At 39.6% G+C, this 21,228-nt stretch overlaps 1 protein-coding gene across 9 annotated transcripts in view; it reads left to right on the top strand.

Annotated features, from left to right (window-relative positions):
- Positions 1–21,228, top strand: part of LDLRAD4 (low density lipoprotein receptor class A domain containing 4) — a 446,262-nt gene that overhangs the window by 124,002 nt on the left and 301,032 nt on the right. The gene's annotated exons all lie outside the window — the stretch shown is intronic.

Raw genomic sequence — 21,228 nt, 5'->3', positions numbered from 1 at the left:
CAGTAACATTTTCGTTAATACTTTTTTCAAGTCTACTCATCATCTTGACCATTGTTGCTGTGAATTCCATTTCTGATAATTTGGTTACATCCATATGTATTAATTCTGTGGCAGAGGCCACAGAATCATTATCTTTTCTTTGCTGGGGGGGACTTCTCCTTCTCGTCATTCTGATGAGGAGAGATTGCAGGGTTGTCCAGAGCCCAAATTATTGACTGGGACCCAGGCCGTGCGCCCTTGTTTTATAGAGATCTTAGGGATGTGGGCTTCTTCTTTAAAGATTTTATTTATTTATTTGAGAGAGAGAGACAGACAGTCAGCAAGAAAGGGAACCCAAGCAGGGGAGTGGGAGAGGAAGAAGCAGGCTCCCAGCGGAGAATCCCCATGAGGGACTCCTTTCCAGAACGCCGGGATCACGCCCTAATCTGAAGACAGGCACTTAATGACTTCCCCACTTAGGCGCCCTGGGTTGTGGGCTTCTTGATATTTCAGCCTGCCTTCTGGGCGAGAGGCCTGCCGCGCCAGTACTCAGGAAACCCTGTTTGGGTAGAGTCTCCGTGTCCCCTGCGAGGGAGGATGGGGATGGGCTCCCTGTGAGCCGGTATTTCCAGGCTTTTGTTCTCTGGCAGCTTTCCCTGGCAGTCTGCTGTGCCTCTTCTGAGAGTCAGAGCAGCAGCGGCCGAAATTCAGCCTCTGTCTCAGTACAGGGGGATCGCGGACCATTCTCCACTGATGTTCTAGCCACTTTAACTCTGTTTCTTTTGGTGCTGCTCAACCCTGCAGCATCCCAGGCTGTGCGCCCCACACCTGGCTTCCCAGCCCTCACTTCCAGGGCCGGTGCGTCTCTGTCCTTTGTGTTTCTAACCCCGCCAGCCGCTAGCCGCCCCGCGCGCGCTCCCGGAGCTCCCGGTCTCAGTCTGGTGTCTCGCGGGTGCCGACAGCGAGTCCACCTGCTCCCCCGTGCAGGTGGCCTGCCAGCCGCCAGCCGCCCCACGCGTGGTCCTGGAGCCTCCGGTCTCAGTCTGGATCCAGTGAGCACACTGGAGTTCCGGAGGTCCGTGAGATGCTTGGTGGCTCGCGCTCACGACTCACGGTCTCAGTCTGGTGTCTCGAGGGTGCGGGTCCACGGTCCGCCCGCTCCCCGGTGCAGGTGGCCCACCAGCCGCCCCGTGCGCGCTCCCGGAGCTCCCGGTCTCAGTCTGGATCCAGTGAGCACACCGGAGTTCCAGAGCTCCGTGAGATGCTTGGTGGCGCGCGCTCTGGCTCACGGTCTCAGTCTGCTGTCTCGAGGGTGCGGGTCTGCGGTCCGCCCGCTCCCCAGTGCCGGTGGCCCACCAGCCGACAGCCGCCCCGTGCGCGCTCCCGGAGCTCCTGGTCTCAGTCTGGATCCAGTGAGCACACCGGAATTCCGGAATTCCATGAGATGCTTGGTAGCGCGCGCCCCCGGCTCATGGTCTCAGTCTGCTGTCTCAAGGGTGTGGGTCCGCGGTTTGCCCGCTCCCCCGTGCAGGTGGCTACCGTTTCCCGGGGTCCTGACATGGCGGCTCCCTCCTCCTGTTTATCTTCCGAAATCTGTGCGCGGTTTCACGGCTCCCCCCTTCGTACCTCAGTACTCAGCGCTGGAGATGTTCATTTGTAGAGATCCAGATATATCTTCCTGCGTCTCAGGCTGATTCCGTGGATGTTCCTGCTGGTCTGGTACCTATCCAGCTCAACTCAGGGGACCAGCTGATAAAGGGGTCCCCTACTCCTCCGCCATCTTAACTCCTTCCCTCCCTTTGTTTACTTCCTGTCCAGTCTAACCTGCTTTGGCAGTTGTTAACAGATATTTGGAAGGCTTTAGATTTTGCCTGTCTCCTAGTTGCATTGAACATGATGTTTGAAAATTCCATTTAATTCATCGTCTTTTTGTGTTTGTTTAATATCCAGAGGAGGAGAAAATTCCGCTACTTCCATTATCATGGATAAGGAAAATAGTTTCGTCAAAATTAAGCAACTTGAACATTGTCACCCAGCAAAAGATAGAGTGAGGATTTAAAATCAAGTTTAGAAGCTTATGCTGTTACTGTACCCTGGTGTTCCTTCAGGATTGGAAAATATAGTCACAACAGGGGAGTTATGTGGTCAAAGAAACGTTAGTCCCTTTAGGTATTTGTCACAGAGGTAGTTGCATCTAGGTAGCAAGTAATGATCCTGGAAAATTTTTGAGCTTTAATTTACTGGAACATTAAGAACTTTGTGATCTTCTATAGCTTCCCATTTCCTCCCTCCCTTCTTCCATTTTTTCTGTCTTCTGTGGCTCAAAAAGGAGAGTAGAGATAGATAAGGCTGTCTGTTTTCATCCACTGTCTTTCTTGCAACTTCTCTGAACATGATGATGCTTTATGTCACCCATCATTCTTCCTTTCTATTCTGTCTTGATTTTTCCTTTTTCGAAGAAGACTCACTAATATAATATGCGCTCTCCCTTTGTTTTGTTTAAGGGGACCTCTAGTCAGACATTCTATGGAGGTGAGGGATGAGTGGGTAAAAGCACATTTCTTTTTTATTTTTTATTTATTTTTTATTTTTAAATTTTTTTTAGAGATTTTATTTATTTATTCGAGAGAGATAGAGACAGCCAGAGAGAGAGTGAACACAAGCAGGGGGAGTGGGAGAGGAAGAAGCAGGCTCACAGTAGAGGAGCCTGATGTGGGGCTCGATCCCATAACGCCGGGATCACGCCCTGAGCCGAAGGCAGACGCTTAACCGCTGTGCCACCCAGGCGCCCCGAAAGCACATTTCTTTTTTAATCTTTTCTAGTTTCTCAAATTTAGAATGGTTGAGGTTCTCAGACAGAGATCTAAAAACAGTAACTACTGCTGTTGACTCCAACAGGACCCTCAGCCCTGAACACTGCTGTGCCCTTCTTGAATACAGCGTTGGTGGATTTGTTTGTGAATGTTTCTGAGAGTATAAAGGTTACTCTCACACATTTGTTTACTTTGTCAAGATAAGGTTCCGGTGAAAATAGAATTGAACTGCCATGTTCTCCATCTTTACATTTCTGTGAAGAACACAGTTTTCAGAGGTTATTGATGGTTGTTAATCTGTGTGTGTGTGTGTGTGTGTGTGTGTGTGTATTTAGAAGGCTTCATTGCTAACACTTAGGCTCTTCATTGCTAACACTTAGGATTGCTAACATCTTAGGATCAGACTTGGTTGTTTGTCTATACACAATTTCTGGCCTGTGTGCTTTTTTTGTTATTAGCTGGGTTATTTGTGGGAGAGTTAGCTTGGAGAGTAGACAGGGAAGATGATGGTGTTTTGAGACGATGTTTTTCAATGACTTTATTTCCTCTGAAGAGGACAGTGGTGAGTCTAAGGGACTTTATTTTTAGTCTGCTTTGGGGTTGAATGAGGGAAAAGACACATTCTTTCTGAAGAATTCATAAAATAGTTAAGATTTTTAGGTTTAATTTATAATAGCTGTGACATAGCAGCATAGTTTGGTAGGAAAGACAGAGAGGCATTCGATAGTTTTGTTTTCTGTATTTCAGGGACTACTTTGCATTGCAGCTTAAGAGTAACATTCACTGCTTAAATTAATGGCTCTTCCAAAATTAATGTTATATGGTGAACATATTTCATTTTTTAAAGATTTATTTATTTATTTGAGGTGAGGAGGGGCAGAGGGAGAGAATCTCACATAGACTCCCCTCCCTGCTGAGTGGGAAGCCTGATGTGGGGCTCGATCTCACAACCCTGAGATCACGACCTGAGCCAAAACCAAGAGTCAACTGAATAAGCCACCCAGGCACCCCTTGTTTCTTGTCCTTTTATATATCTATCTGTTTCTTAAGCTTTTTATGTTTTCATATGTAAAGGGAAAGAGGTTAAAAATGTAATAAAACTATATATAGCCAGAATAGGTACAGTCCAAAATATAATGCTGATATTTATTTTTTAAAAATAATAAAACAAAAAGGTTTTATCTTTTATTATTAAGATGGTAATAAGAGATTATGAAAACATATTGAAAATAGAGATAATAAATAATTTAAAAAGGAAATAAAAATTACCCAGTCTCACTTCCTAGAAGTCGCCATTGTCAGTGTATCTTTTTGTTAAGTTTTTAATAGTGTGGTTAAATATGTATAACAGAAATTACTATTTTAACTTTTTAAAAAAGATTTTATGTACTTATTTGAGAGAGAGAGTGTGCAAGCAAGAGAGAGAGAGCGAGCATGAGTGGGGGGAGGAGCAGAGGGAGAGGGAGAAGCAGACTCCCCACTGAGCAGGGAGCCTGATGCGGGACTCCATCCTGGGATTTCAGGATCATAACTGGAGCCAAAGGCAGACACTTAACCAACTGAGCCACCCAGGCGCCCCTTAATTATTTTTTTAAGTTATTATTATTATTTTTTAAGTAATCTCTGCACCCAACATGGGGCTGGAACTCATGACCCAGAGATCAAGAGTTGTGAACTCCACTGACTGAGCCAGCCAAGCACCCCTGTTTTAACCATTTTTAATTGTATAGCTCCATGACAATAAGTACTTTTACAGTGCTGTGCAACCAGTACCACCAGAACTATTTATTCTTCCCCAACTGAAACTGTGTTTCCATTAAACACCGATCACTGTTTCCCACGCCCCCCTCCTCCTGGCAACTGCCATTCTACTGTGGCTATGAATTTAAGTACTTTTGGTGGAAACAAAGTATTTGTCTTCTTGTGTTTGGCTTATTTTACTTAGCATAATGTCTTCGAGGTTCATCCGTGTTGTATCAAATGTCACAACTTCCTTTTCAAGGCTGAGTAATAGTCAGTTGTGTATATACGGCATTTTGTTCATCTGCTTATCTTTTTAAAGACACTTGGGTTGTTTCCTTTTGGTTACTATAAATAATGCTGCTATGAACATTGGTATACACATTACCTGTTCAAATTCTGCTTAGAGTGCTTCTGGGTTATAAATTTCTTGAGCATATTGTAATTCTCTGTTTCATATTTTGAGGAACCTCAGTAGTGTTTTCCACAGCAGCTGTACCATTATTCATTCCCACCAGCAATGTACAAGGGTTTTTGTTTCTCTATGTCCTTATCAACACTTCTTATTTTATTTTTTTTCTTTTCTTTTTGATAATAACCAATCTGTTGGGTGTGAAGTGATGTCTCATTGTGTTTCGATTTGCATTCTCCTAGTGATTTGTGATGTTGAACATCTTTTCATGTGCTTATTAGCCATTTATGTATCTTCTTTGGAGAAATATCTGTTCAAGTCCTTTGCCTATATTTTAATCAGTGTGTTTGCTTTTTGTTTGTTTTTGGGTTGTAGGTATTTATATTTTGGATATCAACCCTTATCAGAAACATTATTTGAAATATTTTCTCCAGTTCTGTGGGTTTTCTCTTCAGTCTCTTGATACAAGTTTCCTTTGGTGTATAGGTTTTTAATTTTGAGGAGTCCAATTTATCTATTTATTCTTTTGTTGCCTGAATTTTTGGTGTGTTATCTAAAATCATTACCAAATCTAATGTCATGTAAAACTTTCCACCTATGTTTTCTCCTAAGAGTTTTATATTTTTAGCTCCTTATGTTTAGATTGATTCATTTTGAGTTAAATTTTTTTTCTTTTCTTTTTTTCTTTTTTTTTTAAAGATTTTATTTATTCGACATAGATAGAGACAGCCAGCGAGAGAGGGAACACAAGCAGGGGGAGTGGGAGAGGAAGAAGCAGGCTCATAGCGGAGGAGCCTGATGTGGGGCTCGATCCCACAACGCCGGGATCACGCCCTGAGCCGAAGGCAGACGCTTAACTGCTGTGCCACCCAGGCGCCCCTGAGTTAAATTTTTTATTTTTATTTATTTTATAAAATTTTTTAAGTATTATGTATTTAAGTAATCTCTACCCACAATGCGAGCTTGAACTCATGACCCCAAGATCAAGAGTTGTGCGCTCTTCCGACTGAGCCAGTCAGGCACTCTAAGTTTTATATATGGTGTTAGATAAGGGTCCAACTTCATCTTTTGCATGTGGTTATTTCATTTTCCCAGTTGAGTCCTTTGCCAGTGGAATGGTTGGGATCTCTGTCCCATTGGACTATGTCTTTATGCCAGTACTACACTGTTTTAATTATTATAGCTTTGTAGCAAGTTTTGAAATTAGGAAGTGTGAGAATTCCAACTTAGTTCTTCCTTTCTAAGATTCTTTTGGCTCTTTGGGGGTCCTGTGATATTTTATATGAATTTTAGAATAGATTTTTCTATTTCTGCAAAAAACATAATTGAGATTTTGATAGGGATTGCTTTGAATGTAAAGAGTCACTTTGATTAGTATTGACATCTCAACTATAGTAAATCCTCTAATTTATGAACATGAAATATCTTTCCATTTATTGGTATCTTCTTCAATTACAGCAATATTTTTTAGTTTTCAGTGTACAGATATTTCATTTACTTATTTCTAAGTATTTAATTCTTTATTCTTTTTGATGCTATTGTAAGTGGTATTGTTTTGTTTTTTCATTTTTGTATTGTTCATTTTTAGTGTATAGATATGCAACTGAATTTTACGTGATTTTGTGTCCTGCAACTTAACTATATTCACTTAATAGTGCTGTCGTTTTTATGTATGTATGTGTGTGTTTGTTTATGTGAAATCTTCAGGATTTTCTATGTATAAGATCATGTCATTTGTGAACAGAGATAATTTTACTTCTTTTTTTCCCATTTGGATGCCTTGTATTTTTTTTTTCCCCGCCAAATTGCTCTGGCTAGGATTTCCACTACTATATTGAATAGAAGTGATAGCAGTAGGCATCCTTATCTTGTTCCCAGTATTAAAGGAAAAGCTTTCAGTCTTTCACCATTGAGTATGATATTAGCTGTGAGTTTTTCATAAGTGAACCTCTATAATGTTGCAGTATTTCTTTCTGTTCCTAGTTTGTTGAGTATTTTTATCATGAACAGTGTTGAATTTTGTCATGCTTTTTTTCTTTATCAATTGAGATGGTCATGTGATTTCCCCTCTCGTTTTGTTAATGTAATGTGTTACATTGATATAATTTTTATTGATTGTGCAAACAATCCTTGCCTTTAAGGAATAAATCCTACTTCATCATGTTGTTTAATCCTTTTAATATGCTGTTGAATTTGGTTTGCTGGTATTTTGTTGAGGGTTTTTGCATCAGTGTTCATAAGGAATATTGGTCTGTAGTTTGCTTATAGTGTTTTTGTCTGCTTTGGTATTAGTAATTCTGTTCTCATAGAATGAGTTAGGAAGTGTTTCCTTATCTTCAGTGTTTTGGAAGAGTTTGAGAGGGATTGGTGTTAATTCTTTAAATGTTTGGTAGAATTCATCAGTGAAGACATCTGGTCCTGGGCTTTTTTAATGGAGGTTTTTGATTACTGACTCAATTACTCTATTTGTTATAGGTCTTTTCAGATTTCCTACGTTTTTGTAGTTCAGTCTTTGTGGGTTATGTATTTCTAGTAATTTGTCCATTTGGTGTCCAATTGGATACCATCTAGGTGTCCAATATGTGGCATATAATCCTCTCTTATAATCCTTTTTATTTCTGTGAGACTGGTAGTGATGTTCCCACATTTACTTTTCATTTTAGTATTTCGAATCTTTTCTTTTTTTCTTGGGTAGTTCATCTAAAAGGTGTGACAATTTGGTTGATTTTTTTCAACGGATCCTTTCTTGGTTTTGTTAATTTTTCTCAAATGTTTTTATATTCTCTATTTCACTTATCTCTTACTTTTATTATTTTTGTCTTTCTAGCTTTGAGTTTAATTTGTTCTTTTTTTTAGTTCCTTAAGGTGAAAGGTTAGGTTGGTGATTTTAGATGTTTTTAAATATAAGTGTTTATAGCTATAAATTTCCCTTTTAACATTGCTTTGCTGCATTGTATGTTTTGGCATGTTGTGTTTTATTTTCATTTGTCTTAAGATACTGTCTAATTTCTTTTATGATTTTTTTCTTTGACCCAAACAACAGCGTATTAATATTTAGGTTCCTCAGGTTTGCAAATATTTGACTTTTCCTTCTGGTATTGATTTCTAGTTTTTTTTTTTTTTCCCATTGTGGTTGAAAAGATATTTTGTATGATTTCAGTTTTTAAAAATTTACTGACTTGTTCTATGGTTCTGTCAAAAGTTCTGTCATGAAGAATATTCCATGTGCATTGTAAAGCGTTTATTCTGCTGTTGTTGTGTGGAGTATTTTATATATGTCTGCTGTGGTACAGTTGGTTGTAGTTTTAAGTCATCTATTTCCTTATTGGTCTTCTTTGTATCCATTATTGAAGTTAGGGTAGTGAAATCTCCTATTATTGTAGACCTGTCTAATTTCTCTCTTCAATTCTCTTTTGTTTTAAGATTTACTTATCCATTGAGAGAGAGTGCCCGTGCAAGTGTGAGGGGGATGGGCAGAAGGTTGAGGGAGGGAGAGACAGTTTCAGGCAGACTCTACGCTGAGCACAGAGCCTGACACGGGGCTTGATCTCAGGACCCTGAGATCATGACCTGAACTGAAACCAAGAGTCAGATGTTAACCGAATGGGTCTTCCAGGCACCCCTCCCTCTCATTTTAAAATAAGGCAGTTTGTCAGATACAGAATTTTTAATTGACAAATTTTACCCCTTTCATCATTTTAAATTTATCATTGCACTGTTTTCTGGCCTGCTACATTTCTGCTGAGGAATCCCCTCATAATCCTGTTGATCTGTTTTATGTCATAGGTTGCTTTCTTCTTGCTCCTTTCACCATTCTCTCTCTGATTTTCAATGGTTTGATTATATTGTGTCTTGGTGTGAGTGTCTTTGTGTTTATCCTGTTTGGAGTTTGTTGGGCTACTTGGATTTGTAGATCTGGGATTTTTTTTCCCCCCTCAAATTTGGGAAATTTTTGGCTAGTATTTCTTTAAATAATATCTACCCATTCTTTCCTTACCCTCTGGGACTCACATAATGCATGTTTTGGTCCACTTGATGGTGTCATATAGGTTCTTTAGGTTCTGTTCACTTTTCTTCAATTTTTTTCTCCTTCTCAGACTTGATAATTTCAAATGACCTGTCTTCAGGTTATCTGATTCTTTCTTCTACCTGTTGAAGTTTACTATTAAATCTTTCTAGGGAATTTTTAATTCCCTGATGTATTAACTGGACAAACATCTGGAGAAATGAGGTGGCCTTTTCTGGATATGTGTCTTGCTTCAACCTGTGTATGTGCTTCCTTGATTTTCCTGTGTATGTGGCTGCTTTTCAATGTCTTAATTCCCTGTGATTCTCACTTTGATTTCTTCTCTTGGCCTTTCATTTTCTATTGTATGCCTCTCTGCAAATCTCTTGCCACATATATCTGTGTGTCTTGTAGTCTCCCTGCAGGTTTTGTTGCCGCTTCCTCTTCCTTAAGAATTTTCCTAGCCTTAGATCCAAGCTGTGTTTCCTTTTTGCTGTTTGAGCTCTGAGTAGGTGACACAAAAACCAATCCCTTATGCAGTCCCCAAACAGGTTAGAATTTTGCAAAATAGGTCTGCTCTGCTCCTTCTGTTTCAAGAGAGGAAATTGGGAACGGGGCTGCCACCTGTCTTCCAGATAAAGGCCATGCCAGGCTGGGAAGGGGTTGGGATGTGGGTGAATAAAAGTGTGAGAAAACTTCCTACTATTTTGAATGTAGCTTCTTGTTTGGTCCTTTGCTTGGTTGTTGTAGACTTTTGTTTTCTACGGCTCCTATAAAATTAATGTAGCTGGTCTGAATTTGTGTGGTTTTTTTTGTTTCTGCAGGTAAACGAGGGCTTAGAGTCTCTTAGTTAGTCTGCTGTGTTGCTGACATCATTTCTCCAGATGTTTGTCCAGTTACTAGATCAGTGATTTAGCTCAGGTGACTAAAAACGTTTAAAGTTTAATTTATTTAGCTATTTTAAAAATGCAATTGAAATCGTCATTTTTTTACACTAAAATTTCTCATATTGAAGTTTTCATTGTGCTGATATAAATTTTCCACAGAAAGGGAATTTACTTTTAGTACAGTATGAATTTTTGTCTGATTTTGGGGCGATCAGCATGGAATGGCTATAAAATGGTAATCTATTCCCATTGCTATTGGGTTTGCACTCTTTAATTTTCACATAGGGTACTGTGATTTAGAAATTATATTTATTTGTGTGATTGAAAGATGTAGAGAATTAGAGGCAGTCTAAACTGATTTATAGCCTGTTAAATCAAAGTGCTAATATAGCTGGGCCTGTGATAACTTAGGTACTATCCTTGAAGGAAGGGGAATGGGTGAATGAGCATCTAAGCCTTCTGATTGTGTGATTCAGAGATTATTCATCTGGTTTTCTGAACCTAGAATCTGTTAATGGATGGCAAACTTTCTTGTAAAAGATACTCCCAAAATCATTTTGCACAGGATTTGCTAAAGTCTTCCTCAGTGTATAGTTTGCCTCTCAATACTGATTGAAAGGTGAGGGTGCATGTTTTTAGGTAATGATAGATGTACTACAGGCCTTTATTGAGTCCTTTGTCAGTTTAGGATGGACCTTGTACCCAGAGGCCATCTCAGTGTCACCAGCATCCATCTTCATGGAGGTTCTTCTTTGGAATCCGCTGTCAACACCAAGTGACTTAATTGAACCCCTGAAACTGAAATGAGTGGAACGAGTTGCTTGTTTCCACTTCACTTCCATGCGTTTTTTACATGTTGATAATAAATATATATGTTCAATGTGTAGATTAAAGTTGTCATGCTGACACACTGTGGCAAAGAATGTTTGGCACAATGTCACAGGGGAACTTTAGAGGCTGTGCATGTTCCTCCAGTTAATCTATGTTGTCAAGGTTTTTGTCTGTTTCATTTAATCAGACTGTACCCTATTCTTTTCATCTAAAATTGGACACTCTGGACAGTGCTTAAAACTTAGGAAGACTTGGAGACTTGATGAATCTGGAGATCTAGTGAGAAGCCAACTTGATCTTTCTGTTTGGATAATTTGGATGATTCTCAAGATGCTGTTTAATAGAGGGCTCTGGTAATCAGCTAGCAAGAGAAATTAGTACCCTTTGCTCTTTGTCTTTCCTACGGAGTTGATATTAGAAGGCAGTTATTAGGGAGTCTTATGAGGGAGTTAGTGGCTCATCCACATTAAGTAATGAAAGCTGTTGGGACATGCTGGTGGCATTTAATGTTTCTAGAATGACAAAATGTTTATTCATGATGATTTATGGAGACCTTTTATACCTATCAATAATTCACTTCTCTTATGCTGAAGTCCCTTTCATCACTGCAAAAGTGATTTTTCCTTTTCAAGTCTTAAGTTGGTTTTCTTTCTTTCTTTCTTTTAATTAAAGATTTTATTTATTTGAGAGAGAGACAGAGCATGAGTTGGAGGAGAGGCAGAGGGAGAGGGACAAGCAGACTCCCTGCTGAGTGGGGAGCCCAACGCAGGGCTCCCAGGACCCTGAGATCATGCATGACCTGAGCTGAAGTCAGATGCTTAACTGACTGAGCTACCCAGACACCCCTTTATTTGGTTTTCTAGAAGCAAAGCATGAGATAACAATACAGTTACAAGTGATTTATTGAGGACATATTCTCAGGAACAGGGGGTTGAGGAGAGCAGAATTGGGCAGCTGGGGGACGAGCTAAGCAGGTAAGTGGTCTCAGCCAGAGTCTTACTTCAGCATCATCCTCTGGGGACTCCCCAGCATGAATTGGTCTAACTTTGAAGGAAGGTGGTAGGGGTTTTGTACTCATTATCAGTAACTTTCTGGCTACTGGCTGCCTGAGGGCTGGAGGTGCTGAGGTATGGGGTGGGCCATTGGGCATAACCTCTGAGGGTGGTGGCTCCCATTCAGCCAAGGAGAATTTCTTTAGAAGGGGTGCCTGTAAGCCGTTGGGAGCCAGCACCCATAGTGGCTCAGGATGGGTGCAGTGCCAATAAACCAAGTATGCAGTAGACTCAGATGATGTAAATGCATTGTTTCAAGGTAGTTTAGCATATTTAATTGAAGGAAAAAACCCTCTAATTGTCCACTCTTAATATCTGTTTTATCCTAAATCAAGGGGAAAGACACAGGGGTATAGAAGGAAAAAAAAGTAAGACAGGCATTTTATTTAAAATTAAAAATAATTTCTCTTCTAATTTCTAATTTACTGTAAGATAAAACACAGGTAACGGAAACATACAAAAATTTTATTGTTCAGTAAAGTATTCTATGGTGAAATGCCTGTAATTACCACCAATATCAAGAATAGAACTTTGCCAACCACCCAAGAAGCTCCTATATGTGCCCCTTTTGCATCTCATCTTATTCCTTCCTTCTTCCTTCCCAAAGTAACCACTATCTTGTCTTTATAATAATGATTTATTGGCATTTCTTTATGATTTTATCATCCAAGTTTACTCTATAATTTGATCTTTCCCTATGTTTAAAAAAAACTTGATAGGTCTTTTAAGTTTCTTTTAATATACAGGTTCTCCCTTTATCCCTTTGTTTTCCTTGAAGTTTATTTGTTAAAGACGTGGGACCTATTGACCTATAGTTTCCTTCACTTTGGATTTTGGTACTTGCATAATCACAGTGCAATTCAGCATGTTTCTCTGTCCTTTATAATTCTTGTAAATTGGTAGCTGTATCCAGAAGATTCAGAATTTGGTCTAGAAGATGATTTGTGTTCTGTCATTGGGAGACATATAATGTCTGCTTGTCTACCTTTTTAAAAAAATGTTATGTTCCTAGCTCCATTCGTTTATTGGAGGCTATAAACTAGTCATGTTGTAATTACATTTTTTTCCTTGTTAGCTGGAACATTTTTGTAAGGAGATGCCTCCCCTCATCTACCATTTGGTTACCCAGTGGTATAGTTCATTTAAACACTTGATGTTCATTTTAGTCACCAAGTTTTCCTGTCATCCTCAAAAGATGACTGATTAGTTTTTAAAATATAATTATGAACTTATGGAATTATTTTATCTTATTTTTTTGAGATTTATGTATTTATTTTAGAGAGAGAGAAAAAGAGTGAGAGAGCATGGGGGGACAGGGGGAGAGGGAAAGAGAGTCTTAAACAGACTCTGTGCAGAGCGTGGAGCCTGTCCTGGGGCTCGATCTCACAACCATGATTTCACAATGTGAGCCAAAACCAAGATCAGGTGCTCAATCGACCATGCCACCTAGGTGCCCTACATTTTATGGATTTAAACAAATGGGTTTCACTCCATTACAATTATTATTATTGAAGTTAAAATGTCCCACCTTTGACCAATGAGAATCTCTTCTGATTTTTTGCTGAGTTCTTTTGACATGACCATAGTAGCCTTTGATGATTTTATTCTTATCTGGTGTGACGAGATATTCCATGTTCATCTTGTATGTTTTCTAAGATTTTATTCATTTATTTGACAGAGAGAGAGAGTTCACAAGCAGAGGGAGCTACAGGCAGAGGGAGAGGGAGAAGCAGGCTCCCCACTGAGCAGGGAGCCCAATGCGGGCGGGGCTTGATCCCAGGACCCTGGGATCATGACCTGCACCGAAGGCAGATGCTTAAACTACTAAGCCACCCAGGTACCCGCATCTTGTACGTTTTCTGCACTAGGCCTGGAAGCAGCCATTTTTTCAAAAAGCCCTGGCTTCTTTAAATGAGAAGTTGCATTTTAAGAATGTAATCTAAGTACTAGGGATGCTCACAGATACTAGGTTATTGTTTTTAGGTCTTTTCATTGGATAGAGCTAGGCATATATACATTGTGCAAGATAAAAAAGGTCTTGTGAATTTATCTTAATATAGTCAATTCATATTTAGGATTTCAGGATTACTGGGTTTTTTAACCTTTTCTGTATTACAGTATCTCCTTCCTTCTACACTGAGAATCCTGGTTCTCAAGGACATGAGGAATGATGGAATTAGTGTATCTTATGCTTACTCCTTTGATTTATCTCCTGTTTTACATGTACAGCAGAGCTAGGAGAAAAATACTAACACTATAACCACCAATTATGGTTACTAGAGAGTTTATTACAGAGGAAGGGATATTCTAATAACCACCAATTATGATTACTAGAGAGTTTATTACAGAGGAAGGGATATTCTAACCCTGTCCCTATTAGAGTTTTTCAGTAATTGAAGTTTTGAAAAATGATGCTAAGGCCTGGATGTTTGTATCTGCCTAAAATTCATATGTTGAAATCCTAGCCTCCAAGGTTATAGTGTTAGAAAGTGAGGCCCTAGGGAGGTAATTAGGAGGTGATTAGGTATGAGGGCCAAGCCCTTCTGAGTGGAATTATTGCCCTTAAAAAGGAGACACCAGAGAGTTAGCTCACCCCTTCTACTAGGTGGGGTTACAGTGGGAACATGGCTGTTTTTGAGGAAGTGTGCTCTCACGGGACACCACACACCGAATCTGCTAGCACAATGACCTTGGACTTCTCAAGCCTCTAGAACTATGAGAAATAAGTGTTGTTTATACGTCACCCCGTTTATGGTATTTTTGTTGCAGCAGCCTGAATAGATGAAGACAGATGGTTTATATTTCCATGTGAAAAGAGTAAATATACTATAAAAGGGTCGTAGTTCAGAACAACATTGATAGGCTAGAAAAATTAACACCAATATGATGCAATTTAACATGGATGAAAATGCAAATTTGCATTGTATTTTGGCTCAAAAACCGAGTTACATAATTTTAGGATGGGAAAGTGAAAAGGATTAGATGGAGAACGCGTTAGTAGTAAAATAGTACATAGCAAAACTAGAAACTATGATGTATATTAAGAATATGAGGCGGCTGAAAACAAGCAAAACCTCACTATTGAATTTTCATGCTGCATTCATAGAAACCTAGTGTCTAATCAGTGCCTGTGATTTCCCCATGGAAACCCACATTGGTCAGGCCACATCTGTGTTCAGTTTTAGGTTTCATCCTAAAGTATGGACAAGGACACTAAAAAATTTGGACTTCATGTCACATGAGAAGTAAATTGAGGAAACGAAGGATGGAGAGGATCCCATATTTATAAGATGCAGGCCTTCAAATAAATGGAGCAGCTCTTTGGTGAAAGAAAAAGTGGGGTTTTAGCCTTGTTTGAGATTATCATTCTGAAGCATGTGAGTATAACGTATAGGGAAGCAAAATTCTGCTCCTTTGTTGGGAGGTGGTTTCCCTGACAGTTGGAATTGTCCAACAGTGGGATGGACTTGTCAAGTAATTAGCTTCCCTGTCTTTTTTGTTTGTTTAAAGATTTTATTTTTAAGTAATTTCTACAGCCAATGTGGGGCTTGAACTCACAGCTCTGAGATCAAGAGCTGCATGCTGGACTGACTGAGCCAGTTGGGTGCCTCTGAGCTTCCCTGTCTTTATAATTGTTTAAGTCAGCTTATAAGGGAAATCATATGGTTACCTGCTAACTCTAATGTTCTGATTTTCCATTTACTATGTAATAAGTAAATAGCAAGGAAGAATTTTTTTTTACTATTTTGGCAGGTAAACATGATTGTAAACTCATTTTTGAGAATTTAATTTTCCTGGAGTTGTCTCTTGTGGACACCTAATAAGGAGACATAGCCAGTTGACTTTGATATTGTAATCACATAGATGTTGAATGATATGAACGTTGGTACTTCATCAGAAATATTACCCAAAGGAATTAAACTTTCTGGTCACAGCTACATTAAATACCTCTTGGTCCAAGCCTACCACAACAACTGTAGAGGGTACAGATTCCTCCAACCTCTTCACCCTCAAATGACGCTATTCTTTTTTTTTTTTAAAGATATTAATTATTTATTTGACAGAGATAGAGACAGCCAGCGAGAGAGGGAACACAAGCGGGGGGAGTGGGAGAGGAAGAAGCAGGCTCATAGTGGAGGAGCCTGATGTGGGGCTCGATCCCATAACTTAACCACGCTTAACCGCTGTGCCACCCAGGCGCCCCAGGTGGTGCTACTCTTGAGATCGACTTGTGTGTTTCAGAGATTTCCTTTCAACCAACAGGCTTATGGCTAAGGCACAGTTGGAAATTGATTAGTTTTCTTCTGACTGTTGTTGGCCTTTGAAATCAATGAGACTAATGTGTTTGCAGTTTCTGATGGTGCATAGAGAATGTGTGTTGTGGGTGGGCCATGGAATCAAAAGACTTAAATGTCACACTGTAGTGAGTCTTGGAGAATGGTGTCTCTCTTGAGTGATGAATGAGGTGTAGCCCCCCCACCCCCACCTCCAAGATCCCAGCCAGGCTCTCCTTACCCGGGCAGGCTTTTCACTTTCTTGATTTCTCTTGTTATCAGTGGAGAAAAAAATCGCATCTCTGAGCCACTTTGGAAACAGGTTTATTTTAGGGTCAGATTAAGAATAAATATCCTGTAGAGCTCTCGTCCCAGAAAAATGTGTTCTCTGCTCTTAGGAAGGTTGTAATTTAATTGTAGACACAGCAAGATAAATACAAGTGAAGAGATATGCAGCATTACAATGTACCCAGCAAGGACAGTTATTAATATTTATCAGTGATAATTCTGTGTAGTTTTTGGTCTCCATGCTATCATGTGTTTTATCATGTTAGACCTTGGTCCTCCATTATAGATATCAGTACTAAAATAAGTAAGTTGTCTGCAATTTTAAGTCATGAAATTTCCAGGTCATACTTACAAAATGACCATGAATTGCTGTGAAAGAACATAAGTAAATATAATGTGGATTTTCCAATTTCTGCCCTTAAATGTACTGGCCATTTAAATTTCTTTACAAAGGTAATTTGTTTCAAAAATTCTGTAGTATCATTACTTAAAAGGTAAAAAGACCACTGCGAAGTAGGGCAGTTGGATTCCTCATACAAGTCCTCTCAGGAGTGGAAACTGAGTAAGAAGAGAAAGACTGGAATGCACTGCTTTTTCATAATGCAAGTAAGAGAGGATATGAAAGTGTCTGTTCCTGGACCCAGCGAGAATTTCTGATATTTTTTGGTCCCATCTTTTGGTCCCCACTGAATTTGGTCCCTTTTTCCCCAAGAGGAAGTGACAAATGGATGGGAAATGAAAAGGACAACCCCATCAAATTTTGCATTAAAGAATTGCCATTCAGGGGCATCTGGGTGGCTCAGTTGGTTAAGCGTTGAACTCTTGGTTTCGGCTCAGGTCATGATCTCAGGGTCCTGGGATTGAGTCCTGCACAGGGCTCAGTGCTCAGTGGGGGAGTCGGCTTGAGGATTTCTGTCCTTCTGTCCCTGCCCCCCCACTTCAAATAAATAAAAAATCTTAAAAAAAAAAAGAATTGCCTTTCAAAAGAAGAAGAGGAAGAAAAAGAATTGCCTTTCATGTTTGCCCAAATATTTGGATGTAGAATGTATACTTTGTAGTTATTGGCTTATAGAGTGAGGGAGTGGAGATAGTAGCACATGCTTAAATTTTTGAGTACCAAGCAACCCCTGTGAAAAGAGCTCAATTACTCATCAAGATGATTGTTGGTATGGCCTGAGGGCTTCCCTTTTGTTGTTCACTAAAAATATGCCTCTGAATGTAAGTTACCATTCTTCTGTCATTTTAGTATACACAGCATGTCAATTTTTCTAGTGATAAATTCTAGTAGGGGAGAGATAGTGGGTTTGAAGAAGAGTGCATATTTCTTTCCTTAAATTCTAAGCACTTCTTTTTGCATTTCACTTTGTGGGGGTGGTTCTGTGGCTGTAAGCACATCGGTATTGCGTCATCTGCCAAGAGATAAGAACATCACCTTTCTGGGGCGCCTGGGTGGCTCAGTCGTTGAGCGTCTGCCTTCGGCTCAGGGCATGATCCCAGAGTCCTGGGATCGAGCCCCACATCAGGCTCCTCTGCTGGGAGCCTGCTTCTCCCTCTCCCACTCCCCCTGCTTGTGTTCCCCCTCTCTCACTGGCTGTCTGTCTCTCTGTCAAATAAATAAATAAAATCTTAAAAAAAAAAAAAAAAGAACTTCACCGTTCTGGGCCTCTCCATGTGGGTTCTTTCATTGGTTCACATGCTTGTCATCTCATAGGTTGTCTGGATGACATCATCACTACCTCATCCGTGTCAGCCATTATCACTACACTGATGGGGTTGAGAAGAGCCTGTTAGATAGATGAAAAATAATGAATTGCATTTTTCTCATCAAGGGCATCTCCTAGCATGATGTCAGCTACACACTCTGTTGTCCCATGTGAGGGTTTTGCCCTTGGTCAATCAGAGCAGGGTCATGGCAGAGCCAGGCATGCCTGATCTGATTCTTGTCAGCAATGGGCTTTGACATCGTTGGCACATCTTGACTATATTGAGCTTTAATGGGTAAGGGGAGCAAAAACCTGGGATTGTTAATCTCAGAGGAGGTGGATGGGCAAGGATGTGTATTTGGAATACAGTGTGAGCGGAGATGTTAAGAGAAAAGAGGCGGATTTTAAAATTTGTCATAGTCGCTTTGCCTCGTACACTGACATTTCTGTTGAGGCTAGTTGTGTGCTGTGCTAGCTTATGTAGGACTGTCCGTATCAGTTGTGTTATTCTCACAGCTTGTACTGGAACATTTCTTGGTTTTTCTGCATGGGAGTCACAATTTTACTTTCATAGATTTGTGTCAGTGTAGTGTTCTCGTGACCTTATCAATCAGAATCTTTCGCAGTCCAAATAAACCTTATAGTGTGGGACTTTGGACTAGACCAATAAAGTATGTAGGTAGGAGGAACTGACACAGAGGAGATCAAGGTATGTTTTGGAGCACCTATTTGGGAATATCGTAGAGCCAACCTTGTATCACCATGGGATTATGAAACACTGCCCTGGCATGGTACAGCCCAGGTGACCTTCAGGTCTCAATCTGTTTGCTTCAGGTATGCACGTACATGTTGCAGCTGGGCCTTAGTAGAAATATAAACACATCTTAGGAGACAAACTGAATAAAACAAGTAGAAAATTCAAAACGTGACTGTAACAGAAAGCAGCTTGATAGATCTTAACAGTATGGAAACCAATTTAATAGAAATGAAAAGGGAATGCAAAGATAATAAACATCATAAATTATTCTTGAGTGGAGATTTAGTATTTATTTGTGTTAAGGGCAGGGAGGTTCCTTCTGACTTCTCTTATAAAAATTACATGAGAAGTCTGTGGATCACTGAGTATGAGCTTCTTGAATACTTCTATGCCTTCAGAAAAGAGCTTAATTGGAAAACTTCAATTTTTTCCTTTCTTTGCTTGAGATAGGAGAGCCTGACTCATCTTTTGGGAAAAACTAATCATGTTTCTAACCAGTTCTGTGTGCTGTAGTTACCAGGTTAATCACAAAAACGTCAGCTGGCAGAAAGGCTTGAGAATAACAAGAATAGAGAATGGGGATGGATGGGCAGGCTGTGAGTTGCTTTCCTTAATGAAAGTCTTTAGGATTGATTGCACCAAAGGAAAAGGATAGTAGAAATTAAAATGCAGATTTCTCAAGTGTGCCTGTGTGGTTTAATTATTCCAGCACCAAAAAGAGCTTTGTCTAAACAGAACAAAACCTGTTATACATTATGTCAGAAGGGCCTAGGAGTCAGCTCTGAGGATAGTTTTGCATTTTTAACTATTATGTTGTCTTTGAGTTAGTGTTGGCTTATGACCTAGGGTTTTAGGAGGTGTTTTGACAGCTGACAATGATAATAGTAGTTCTCATTTCCACAATAAAATATGTAGTGTCAGGAGTAGTACTGTAATAAAAATAGAATAAATATTGGTTGGGGTCTCATACATACCTTAAGTAAGTCTTTATAATTAAGTCTCATTTTAAAAAAATGTGCAACATTTTAACTGCCAGATTAACAGCATTAGAGTACTCTTCTAGGTGGAATCATAATATGATTTGACACTTTACTTTTTGTGATGCCTGTCAATATTAAAAATCTCTAAATAATTCCATGTACTGTACATGTTCTTTGCTGACTCTTTTTTAGACCTGATTCTGTTATCAGCAAGGAGTGAGGATGAGTTTTATTCTAAATTTTGTTAGATTGTCTTCAAATATACTGAGGTCATATAAATATTCTTTTCCAAAGAATAATTAACATAGAATGAGTTTTAACATATATTAAATGAAAACATTATACAGTAATCTCTGTGGTATGATACTATTTTTTTGTTAAAAATATATATGCATATTTAACTAATCTGAAGGATATATACCAAGATACTAATATTGGTTAGTTTTGGTGATGGGATTATAAGTGTTAATTCTTTATATTACTTATCTGCATTTTCCATTCTTTCCCACAGTGAACATTATTGCTCTTTTTTTTAAAGAAATGTTCTGTAATGACAGATATTATTTGATTTTTTTGTGTAGGGCACAAGTTATACAAACAGCAAGTCAATTTAAAAAATCCTCCTCAGTGGAGGCCCTTTGTTCTCTTTTTCCTGAATGACTAAAGACAGTGATGCTTTGAATAGTATTATGTTTGCAGGAGTCTCTCAGTAATTCCTCACTGAAGAAGGAAAGGGAGCAAGTAACCCCGTATGATACAGTACCTGCTGTGTTTGAAGTGTGTGGAATGCTCTGAGGGAGTAGATATAGGGCAGTGTCCTTGCCCATCGCCAGTTTATAGTCTGGCTGGGGACACAAGGTGTACCCTCAGAGCAGTTAGTGAAGGATACAGTATGTGGTCGTACATTGTACAGCACAAGTAGTTAGAAAAGCTGCTCATCTTGGGGCACCTGGGTGGCACAGCGGTTAAGCGTCTGCCTTCGGCTCAGGGCGTGATCCCGGCGTTATGGGATCGAGCCCCACATCAGGCTCCTCCTCAATGAGCCTGCTTCTTCCTCTCCCACTCCCCCTGCTTGTGTTCCCTCTCTCGCTGGCTGTCTCTATCTCTGTCAAATAAATAAATAAAATCTTTAAAAAAAAAAAAAGCTGCTCATGTGGACGTTCTTGTACCGGGACCTGGGATGATTAGGGCCCAGGAATATCGCCTCCTAAAGTACAGAAGACAGAAGAGCTGGTTCAGAGTATGGACTCTGATTGGTTCGTTTACATCACAAAGGCTTGCCCCTAGACAAGTCATTTCCTATCTGGAGGAATTAAGTAGACCTGGGAGGGGAAATCGCTTTCTGGTCAGTGTGAGGCCCCCCCAAATATTAGTTTCCTAAGATCACAGAAGATGACATGATTGATACAGTCTTGGGCTCTAGTTTTGCGTTTGTTGATTTACAGTATTTCAGTTGTATTTTAAATTTTCTTCTATGCCATAGAAGTGTTTAATTCTAATAACCTT

The sequence above is a fragment of the Ailuropoda melanoleuca genome, chromosome 14 (genome assembly GCF_002007445.2).
Source record: "Ailuropoda melanoleuca isolate Jingjing chromosome 14, ASM200744v2, whole genome shotgun sequence".
In the NCBI taxonomy this organism is placed as follows: Eukaryota; Metazoa; Chordata; class Mammalia; order Carnivora; family Ursidae; genus Ailuropoda; species Ailuropoda melanoleuca.
Note: the sequence above shows the minus strand (reverse complement) of the source record. Positions and strands in the feature narration are given on the sequence as shown.